The sequence below is a fragment of the Bos mutus genome, chromosome 28, assembly GCF_027580195.1.
Source record: "Bos mutus isolate GX-2022 chromosome 28, NWIPB_WYAK_1.1, whole genome shotgun sequence".
In the NCBI taxonomy this organism is placed as follows: domain Eukaryota; kingdom Metazoa; phylum Chordata; class Mammalia; order Artiodactyla; family Bovidae; genus Bos; species Bos mutus.
This window is the reverse complement of record NC_091644.1, coordinates 5,663,425-5,673,765: the sequence shown is the minus strand read 5'-3', so window position 1 is coordinate 5,673,765 and position 10,341 is coordinate 5,663,425.

The window sequence follows — 10,341 nt, the reverse complement described above, 5'->3', positions numbered from 1 at the left end:
GCGGTAGGCACGGAGGCGCGGGTGTCCACTTCATCCGAGCTGGCACGATGCCCGTCGTTGCTAAGCCCTTTTGGACTCAAAATCCTCAGATAAGGAGATCAAAGCCCAAGTGGGGGTGGAGGGGCCAATCCTGCCGCTGCTAGCCGGTCCCCAGCGGCTCCCGAGCAGCGCGTGGGTCAGCAGAGCCGGTGTGCTAGAGCGAAGGCCCACCGGAGCCCAAGGACCCTCCTTGGTTCATCACCCCCCTTTGGTCCCCGGGCCACTGCCGAGTAGCCTCGCGTACTCACTGGGCCATCGATCAGTCCAGGAAGTGCCCGCAAGGTCATCTGCACAACAAAGGCGGCCCCAAGCGGTGCCTTCTGTATTGTAAATACCAGGCCTTGTCCCCGGCGAAGCGGAGCCCCGGGAGAGAAGCTGCCCGAGGAATCCTGCCCCCACTCCGCATCCCTTCCCCACAACTCCGGAGCGCATTCATTTGAAATGTTAATGTTTTGAAGCTTCCCTCTAGGACTGGATCAGTTTCCTTAAAAGAAGGCTGAAGCCTCTGGGCTTAATAAACAAGCCGGCATTTGACTTGGGTGGGAACCGGGTAAACATTTGTTGGTTTCAGAGAGGCAGGTGTACGAGGACAAACGCCGGTAGATTATTACACAGCCTCGCCAGTCGCTTTAGAAAGACTCCTTTGTGCACCGATTCCAGGAGAGAGACGTTTTCCTAATCTACAGACCCTTATTTGCACCCTTCAGGCTGAGGGCCCCAGCGGCACTGGGAGGAATCCAGGCCACAGGTAGAGGGCGGGGCGGGGCCGTGCTAGGGCGGAGCCAAGCCTCGGCCCCGCCCACGCGTTGCCAGGCAGGATCCGCTCCCGAGGCTCAGCCGCCGAGCCGCCGCTGGAATTCCCGCTGTTGTCGGGTAACAGCCGATCACCGCGAGGGTGTGTGTCTTTGGCCCGTAGGCCTGAGCCTAACAAGTCTGGCCTCCGTACCAGGAGGACACAGAGGGTTGTCACAACCGGTGCTTTTTAAAAGTCTTGGCCTATGTCTCCCTCCTCACATTCGATAGTTATCGGGTTATTGCCAAAGTAACATCAAATTGAATTCTTTGCTTAGCCCAGCTGCTAGCGATGATAATGGTACCGGCGAACACTCGGGCAGCACCGACACTCTGCCAGTCACTGTTCGTACCCTTCTCATGGATTACTTTGTGATGAGGTGACTCAAGTCATCGACGCACTTCTTTCTAGAACGGGTACATCACTTACTCCCACTCGTCCTCTCCAGTGAGAGCAAACTGGGGCAGGTGCATAGGAAATGGGGGCTCCAATTGTACAGGTATGACTCCAAGGGCTGGGGGCTCGTGTGTGCTGGAGAGGGGCTGTAGAAGTCACCGGGGTGCTACTGTGGGCCTAGAACGCTGCCAGGCCCCCCGCAGTTCCCTAACTCCAACATTCTTTAATTGATGAAGCAAGCGCTACCTGGTCTTTCAAAAGTTTTGCTTTTCCCTCAAGCTGGGAAAACCCACAGAGGAATGATCCGTGTTTCAACTCTGGGAGCCAACAACACTCATACATAATGAAGCAAGTCACACAAAAGAAAGAATTAGCTCCCACACTCCTGGGAGAGGCCGCTCAGCCCAGAGACTCTCAGAGCTGCCCAAACTATGGGCCGGCCAGGTTAGGGTAGATAGGGAGTAGGAGGCCTCCCACCCAAGAGCTGGAGTTTGTCCCCAGAAGAAATCCCGGTCCTGGTTATTCATAAGCATTGCTTACGCATTAGAAACCCCAATTCCTGCATTTCTTCTGCCTCAAGCTGTGGATTCCCTGGCCAGCTGAGGGACACAGGGAAGGGAAAAGGAACAATGTAGAACAGAGGAGCCCACTCTCTGTCCCAGCAATAGCATTTGGACGGTGTCAGAGGACCCAGTGGACAAGGTGGGAAGAGACTGTATATCACCTGGTTAACATTAGGCATTGTGGCCCCAAACTAGTGAATAAGCCTGGTCTTATAGACACCTGTCTGCCCCTTGACCCTCAGGGTTCACAGATACATATCTCCTAGGGTCTCCTAGATTTGTTGTATCTTCCTTCAAGGACTAGTCCTTTCCTGACTTCAACCTGGCCTCTTCCTCTAAACACCTCCAAAATCTCAACCAGATTCTTTCTTCTCCAGGTAGGCCTGGACCTTTGGCTTAAAATGACAGCAAAGGAATGGCATTCCTCTTCGTGGCCTGATATTAAGGGCCCCGGATAGTACATGCTTCATGCCTGTGACCTTTGGAGAAAGACACCTAAGTAGCTGGGTGACCTTGGGCAAATCATTAAGTTTCCCATCAGCATAGTGGTTGGATAATAGAATCAAAATCCCCGAAAAGGAGAGATAGGGAAATCTGCATTGTAAACTCTGCACCTGGAAGCCCCGCTCACTTGTTTTCTCACACACTCTACTAAGCTGCTGCTAAGTCGCTTCAGTCATGTCCAACTCTGTGCAACCCCATGGACGGCAGCCCACCAGGCTCCCCCGTCCCTGGGATTCTCCAGGCAAGAACACTGGAGTGGGTTGCCATCTCCTCCAATGCGTAAAAATGAAAAGTGAAAGTGAAGTCGCTTAGTCATGTCTGACTCTTCGAGACCCCATGGACTGTAGCCTACCAGGCTCCTCCACCCATGGGGTTTTCCAGGCAAGAGTATTGGAGTGGGTCGCCATTTCCTTCTCCAACACACTCTACTGAGGTTCTACTGTGTGATAGTAGAGATGGTAATGTCACTACTATGCTATCATCTGCCCTGCAAGTGAAATACATGAAACCCAGTCACCCTGGCATCCTAGCTTGGGTGAGCAGCAGTCAGAGACAGATTGACTTTCAGAGCAGGTGACAACCCAAAGGCCTGTCTCCTGTCACTGTAGCCAGACAGTCAGCTAACACCACCTCACAGTTTGGGATGGATCCTGCTCCCAACAGGGTATCCCACTGCCTCCTACCTAGGAGGTGAGCCCAAGCAGATCTTCACTGACATTCAATAGCCTTGTTTTGCTTCCACTGTTTCCATCTCAAGGATATTAATCTCTAGTCCACCTGTGGCTGTCAGAATTCTTTTTCAACACTTCCAAGATTAATACATATATCCATTATGTCCATTTTCTAAACTTACTAGAAAGAGGCACAAAACTTTGAAACTGCCCAAACTCCACATACCTAGTTTTCTGTATCTACTTTTAATTTAGAACTAGGGAAACATGAGATAGAGAATGATTGACTTATATGAGACAGTATGTGATTCATGATAGGGTTTCACAAATGGAGAGGAAGAAAGACTTTTCAGGCAGAGGGGACTGAGTGAGTTTTGCAGTGAAGGCTTGCGATCCTTGAGTAGTGATACAGGTAGAGAGAAGAGGAAGCAGAATGGGAGGTGCAGTCAATGTCACTGCAAATACCAATGGATGTGAACTCACTTCTGGTAGACAGTGGGGAGCCACCAAAAGTTTGTAAAAAGAGGTAAGTGGTTTATTCCATTTATGTTTTACAAATTATCACTCTGGTGGCTGTGTGTGAATTCATTTTTTTAATTTTTTTTTTTAGAACAGTTTTAGGTTCACAGAAAAATTGAGCATATAATACAGAGAATTCCCACATACCTCTCTTCCCACCCCCAGTTTTTTATTGTCTTGCATTAGCATGGTGTGTTTGTTACAATTAATGAACCAATATCGATACATTGTTTTTTTTTCTCTATACATTGTTAACTAAAGTCTCAAGTGTACATTAGTGTTCGTGTGTTTTATGGTTCTATGGGTTTTGACACATGCATAATATCATGTACACACCATTACGGTATCATATAGAATCATTTTCGCTAACCTGAAAAAATCTCCTGCTTCACTCATTCATTACTCCTCCTCCCTCCCTGTAAATCTCTTGGCAATCACTCTATCTCAACTCATCTTGCTTTTCCAGAATGTCATATAGTTGGAGTTAAGTGGTATATGGACTTTTCAAACTGGCTTCTTTCTCTTTGTAATATGTATTTAAGGTTCTTCCATGTCTTTTTGTTGCTTGATAGCTCATTTCTTTTCATAAATATATTTTTTTACATTTTTCTTCAATAAATATTTACTGAACTTTTATAGCAACTTCTATAGATTCTGTCTGTCCAAAAGAAATACAGTGCAAGGCACAAATTTACTTTTTCTAATAGCTATATTTAAAAAGGTAAAAAGGAAATTAATTAACTTTAACAACAAATTCTACCTAACACAGCATATTTAAAATATTTTCATTTCAACATTTTATCGATATAAAAATTGAGATACTTTATATACTTTTTTGTACTATGCCTCCAAAACCCAGTGTTTTATATTTCCAGCACATCTCAGGTTGGACTGAACATGTTTCCAGTGTTCAGTGGCCACACACAGCTGGACAGTGAAGAACTGTGCTAGGGTGCTGAGGACGGAGCAGAGAAATAGAGTGGACAAGGTCTCTGACATCACACCATTGACAGTCTAGTGTGGGAAACAGACAGTAAAGAAGTCAACAAATCATTCTGGAAGGCAGCAAGTGTTATTGAGAAAATAACACACCTCTATTATACTGGGGCTTCCCAGGAGGCACTAGTAGTAAAGAATCTGCCCACCAATGCAGGAGCATTAACAGACTGGTTCCATCCCTGGGTTGGGAAGACCCTGGAGGAGGAAATGGCACCCGACTCCTGTATTCTTGCCTGGAAATCTAATGGACAGAGGAGCCTTGCAAGCTACAGTCCATAGGGCCGCAAAGAGTTGAACACGACTGAGAGACTGAGCACATATCATACAGAGACTGGGAAGCAGACTTAGATTGCCAGGGTAGTCGAGAAAGCTGTTCTGGGGCTGAGACCCAAATGAGGAGGCATTAACCATCAATTATCTATTGACACAATAATACTGTATAACAAACCACTTCAAAATTCACAGGCTTAATAACTAGTTATTATTGCTCATGAGTCTGTAAGTCAGCTGGGCAGTTTGTCTGGTCCTAGGTGGGCTCATGTATGCAACTCTGAGTAGCTGCAGGTCAGGTGGGTGGCTATGCTGATTCTGATTGGGCTTGCCTGTTTGGGATCTGCTAGCTGTTGACTGGTGTAGGATGACCTCAGCTCTTTTCCATATGTCTTCTCATCCTCTAGCAGGCTAGCCCAGGCCTGTTCTTATGGTGGAGGCAGGGATCCAAGAGAAAATGTGGAAGCATTCAAGGTTTCTGAAGGCTCAGGCTCAGAACTATTTATCACTTCTGCCACATTCTTTTGGCAGAGGCAAGTTACAAGGCCAGCCCAGATTCTGGGAGGAGCTGCAAAGTCACATCGTGAGAGGTATGTGTATAGGGAGGGATGGAAAATTCAGGCAATTTTGGCAATTCATCTCCCATATTACTTAAAGCTTTCAACACCACCAGGAAGTTATAACAATGCTGAACTTGTCTGTGCCCAATAAAATATCCTCAAAATATATATATAAAAAAGTAGAATTGTAGAAAAACCTTGACAAAATTCCTCTTACCATGAGAGGTTTCAAAGTAACTTTTGCAATTATTGATAGGTCAAGTACATAAAAAATAAGTAAAGATATAGAAGACTTCAACATAATTTATGAGGTATTTAGTCCATCAACTACAATAATTGTTGAACAAAAGTCAACAATCCCTATCCTCATAGAGTTTATATTCTAGTGGAAGGAAATGAATAAACAAGTTAATATGTAAAACAAACATGACCTTTACGGAGAAAGACAAGAGGGAAAGGATATGGAGTGGGGGATGGCAGGGTGAGGGGTTTAAACCAAGCAGCACAGGGTAGGACAGTAGGGCAGGGTAGGTCCTACAGAGGAGACACGGGAGCCAAGCCCTGAGAGAGGCAGAGGCCAGGGAGGGAGCCCTGTGCTTATCTCCAGGACCAGTGGAGGGAAGAGCTGCACGGAGACCCTGGGGCAGGAGCTGGTTTGGCAGGTTCTAGTTGTAGACAGAGGCAGGCTTGGCAAAGTGGGAAGGGAGAGGGGTACTCAGGGGCCAGATCATGCAGGGCCTTACAGGCCATGGTAAGGATTTGGGATTTTAGTTTTGATGATGGAAAGCACCAGGAGGCTTTTTTTTTTTTTTTTTTTTTTTGGGAGGGGTATCATAGAGCATTTGGGGAGAGGATCCTGGGGAGAAGAGGGCTGTTTCTAGACAAGGGTCAAATAGCCAGTCCTTGAGGGATGGCTGGATACCAATCCTCATCAGGCAGCCTGTCCCCAAAGAATTTCCCTTGCTTTGTCTTTCAATTACCTAGACAGCAGTTTATTCCCCAAAGGATGTCACCACCTCCCGAGAACATATTCCAATTATCCCAGAAAACAAGGTAATTGGGATTATAGTAGTATTCATCATCTCAATTCTCAAAATGAAAACCTATCCAAAGCAAGAACAAAAGGTAGCTCCAGAAAGCAGCCCCCTTCCCCTTGGGAAAACTCAGTGAACAACTTACAGAGTCACAGTTTATATGAAACTGTTGTTAGTTTCAAGTCACTTTCCTTTCAGGATATAATCTTACACAAAAGAAAGAAAGAAATGGGGCTATTTACTCAGCAAAGATCCATGCCCTCATAGAGAAAATATACAAAATATGTGATACGTTGGATGAGGAGATAAATGCCCTAAAGAAAAATAAGGGGGAAATAGGGAACATTTGAGAACAGGTGTGTCACAATTTAAAATAGGCTGGTCAGGGGGAGATTAGTTGAAAAGGCCTATCAGCCCAGTATTCACAGAACAGAGAGAAGTGTTGGGGAGGATCAGTGATAAAGGCAGGGTTGGCCCCACAGCTTGTGACACAGTTGTGTCACACACTGATATGTTAAGTGTACGATTTATTAAGATAATTTTATTCCACGTTCTGTGAAAAGGAAAAATTTCCTCCAGCCAATGTGTGTAGTTCTCTGAATTGTATAAATTGTAATACATTTTACTACACATTATCAGAAAAAGACTGCACAGCTCTATTTGGCAACTCCAGTTTGGACAGTTCCTATGCCAGGGCTGAAACAAAGGCAGGACAACAGTGGCAGAACGGATTCTTCTGTTAGTTTTCTTTGTGGGATTTTCTCTTTTCAGCTAGAGTCCATCTGAGTGCAACTCAAGGTAGCAGGGATGCTGTCCTCCGCTGGAGGCGGCACAAAGGACAGCCCGCAGCATCAAAGGGTACACGCTTAGCTCAGGTCCATTTCAGTTTCTGGAATACGTATGAGAGTTAATGGAAAACAAAAAGCAGACATCTAAGAGCTTTGCATAGAAGCATAACAGCAAAGAGAAAAACACCTACTGGGTGTGTATGTGAGCAGATTCAAATGAAGTGAAGAGAACCGACCCAGGGGATGGGGATGGGCAGGAGGCCAAGCTGAGGGAACTAAGAAACCAAACGCAGTAAAATTAAAAAATAAAACAAAACGGCTTGTCCTTGCGTTATCCACACCACAGTCCAGTTCACTCTCTTTGGTGTGGAACTTCAGGCCATGGCCAAGTTTTTTTGCCTCAGTGGAACCAGGGAGGGAAAGGGTAAAGTGGTGGTCCAGCCTGCACATCCAGAGTCTGACCTGCCCCCAGGAGGGGCCCGGGAGTGAGCAAGCTCTCCACCTGTCTTTAGTGTGGGTCATATGAGGGTGGAGAGCCCTAGCACAGCTCTTTTCAGTATTCATATAGCAAACTTCTACAGACTCAATGCACACACGTACAATTTTTTCAAATCACGTACCAGATTTGTTATTCATTCACTAAGTCTTGTCCAGAAGAGCTTCTCTGGTGGCTCATATGGTAAAGAATCTGCCTGCAATGCAGGAGACCTGGGTTTGATCCCTGGGTTGGAAAGATCCCCCAGAGAAGGGCATGGCAACACACTCCAGTATTGTTGCCAGGAGAATCCCATGGATAGAGGAGCTTGGTGGTCTACAGTTCATGGGGCGAAGGCGGGAGGAGAAGGGGATGACAGAGGATGAGATGGTTGGATGGCATCTCTGACGCAATGGACACAAGTTTGAGTAGGCTCTGGGAGTTGGTGATGGACAGGGAAGCCTGGTGTGCTGCAGTCCATGGGGGCACGACTGAGCAACTGAACTGAACTGAAGTCATGCCCAACTCTTTGCGACCCCATGAACTGCAGCATGCCAGGCTTTTCTGTCCTTCACTATCTCCCAGAGTTTGCTCAAACTCAAGGTCCATTGAGTCAGCGATGTCATCCTACCATCTCATCCTCTGTCGCCCCCTTCTCCTCCTGCCCTCAATCTTTCCCAGAATCAGAGTCTTTTCCAATGAGTTGGCTCTTCACATCAGGTGGCCCAAGTATTGAAGTTTTAGCATCAGTCCTTCCAACAAATATTCAGGGTTGATTTTTTTTTAGGATTGACTGGTTTGATCTCTTTGCTGTCCAAGGGACTCTCAAGTCTTCTCCAGCACAACAGTTCAAAAGCATCAATTCTTCAGCTGGGCTTTAGCAGTATCAGATTTAAGAAGGTCTGTAAATAATAATGTGAATCGAATGCCTAAGAAAAAGTTTGATTCCCTCATTAGTTACAATACCTCGAGCAAATGCCAACATCTCCATTACCTCACTTGTAGAATAGGGATGACTTCCCTCAGGAGATTGGTATTGTATCTAATGCATAGTATGTTCTTAATGTTCTCCCCCATCCTAAGAAAAAGAAATTAGATTGCCATCAAATGCTATGGATATACTTTAAAACAATACTTATTAACCTTTGGGGCTTCCCTGGTGGTTCAGATGGTAAAGAATCTGCTGCAATGCAGGAGAGCCAGGTTGGATCCCTGGGTCGGGAAGACCTCCTGGAGAAGGGAATGGATATCCACTCCAGTATTCTTGGCTGGAAAATCCCATGGACAGAGGAGCCTGGAGGGCTACAGCCCATGGGGTAGCAGAGTCAGACATGACTGAGCAACTAACACGTTAACCTTTAATCTGTGGACCAGTCACCTGGGGGAATCCTGTTAAAGTGTAGATTCTGCTTTTGGGGGAGTTGGGGTGGGGACAGAGATTCTTGCTTTTCCCAAGAAACTTCCAGGTTCTGACTATGGGGGTCATTCTTTAAAGTAGCAAGAATTTAATATTGAGTTCCATTATTTAACATGCCTACCGCACCAAAAGTTCTCAAAAGGAGTTTCATAGACTAGCTATTTCTTTAAAAATTTTACTTTTCCACTTAAGCTTCATGCAAAGTCACTGACCCAGCTAAGTGCCAAGCGCCAGCGAGGCCACGGTGTAATGAGCTGTGTGAGGGCATCATTTGGTCCCAGAGGGTTCACAGTACTCTTTTACAGAAAGATCCTGCAATTGTCTCGCCACCACTTTCAGCTTTTTGATCTTAGCCTTTGCCTCTGATGATAATTACCCCTTAATTAGCACCCACCACCATGTCATCTAAATAATTATAGTAAGTGCAGCTTGCACCTCTGCTGGGAGTCTTCAAACCAACTGATAAAACAAGATGCTATGCCAATTTTTTTAAAAAGACAAAACTGACCCAAATAAAAGTCACATGCTGTGGAACACACAGACCTGTTATAACTTCCATTAGAATAAAGCTATTTAAGAGTCGGTTTTGAAACAATCAAGTATTGATGTATTTCAGAAACTGTAAATGTCAGAATGTAAATTTTGCAAGCAGTTGTACAAAAGTAAAACAGCTCAGTCAAGCTAAAATCCACCTTAAATTTCTGTTGGGAAGGGCTACAGAATGTCTGAACTATTTTTTGTCTGTCTGGATTTTGCCAATATATTGAAGGAGTTTGGTAACTTCTGGGTGCATTCTAAGTAAATTAACTTTTGTGGAAGAAGAGGTAGGTTTTTCACTGAAAACAATTAGTAGTTTTCTAATTTCCCAGGTGGATCATCATTCACCCCTCTCACCAAACAGCAGGGCCACCGGAGCCCAAATAATCACGAAACTCTCTTAGGAGGAAACCAATTGTGTTACTCTTTAAAAGGCTGTCTTCCCACCGTAGTCTTAGAACACCATCACAAGAATTTACAATTTTCTGAATAGGTAATACATTGACAAGGAAAAAACTTCGAACAGCACAAAATGTTGTATAGAGAAAAATAAATTTTCTTTCTTCCCATCATCTACCTCCTTGCCTTCCCCAGAGACAAATCACTGGTTCATAAAATTTTTTATTATGAGAAATTTCAGATATACAAGCAGAGAAATTGTAATAAGCTCATGCATAACACAGCATCAGCAATGAAACACACCCCACTGGGTTATTTTCCCTCCATCAGTGTTTGTAGGAGTTATTTTCCCAGATACTTGATCATTTTATCTGTCA